Consider the following 1,169-nt stretch of genomic DNA (forward strand, 5'->3'; position numbering starts at 1 on the left):
CGGCCAAAACTGTGAGTGTTGATGACCGACTCGTAATTGCGCGCCGGGGTTCATTAATCGTGGAAGTCACTTCGGGGCCCCAAAACAGTGAGTAATAGTCCACGAAACGGGCCAGAATCGGCGAAAACTATGATTGTTGATGGGCGACACGGAAACGCATCCCGTGATTCGTTATTCGTGGAAATCACTACGGGACCCCAAAACGGTGAGTAATAGTCCACGAAACGGGCCAAAATCGACCAAAACCATGAGTGTTGATGACCGACACGTAAACGTACCCCGAAGTTCGTTAATCATGGAAATCACTACGGGACCCCAAAAAAGTGAGTAGTAGTCCACGAAACGGGCCAGAATTGCCCAAAACTGTGAGTGTTGATCACCGACACATAAATGCACCCCGGGGTTGGTTAATCGTGGAAATCACTCCGGGAGCCCAAAAAAGTGAGTAATACTCCACGAAATAGGCCAGAATCGGCCAAAACTATTAGTGTTGTTGACCTACACGTAAACGCACCCCGGGGTTCGTTAATTGGGGAAATCACTTTAGGACCGCAAAATAGTGAGTAATAGTCCATGAAACGGGGCAGAATCAGCCAAAACTATGAGTGTCGATGACTGACACGTATACGCACCCCGGGGTTCATTAATCGTGGAAATCACTCCAGGACCCCAAAACAGTGTGTAATAATCAACGAAACGGGCTAGAATCGGCCAAAATTGTGAGTGTTGATGACCGACACGTAAACTCACCCCGGGTTTGTTAATCGTGGAATCACTCCGGGACCCCAAAATAGTGAGTAATAGTCCATGAAACGGGCCAGAATCGTCCAAAACTGTAAGTGTTGACTACCGATATGTAAATGCATCCCGGGGTTTTTTAATAGTGGAAATCACTCCGGGACCCCAAAACAGTGAGTAATAGGCCACGAAACGGGCCAGAATCAGCCAAAACTATGAGTGTTGATGAGCGACACGTAAAGGCACCCCAGGTTTGTTAACCGTGGAATCACTCCGGGACCCCAAAACAGTGAGAAATAGTCCATTAAAAGGGCCATAATCGGCCAAAACTGTGAGTGTTGATGACCGACACGTAAATGCACACTGGGGTTCGTTAATCATGGAAATCACTCAAGGACCCCAAAATAGTGAGTAATAGGCAATGAAACGGG

The sequence above is a fragment of the Triticum dicoccoides genome, chromosome 5B (genome assembly GCF_002162155.2).
Source record: "Triticum dicoccoides isolate Atlit2015 ecotype Zavitan chromosome 5B, WEW_v2.0, whole genome shotgun sequence".
NCBI classification, from domain to species: domain Eukaryota; kingdom Viridiplantae; phylum Streptophyta; class Magnoliopsida; order Poales; family Poaceae; genus Triticum; species Triticum dicoccoides.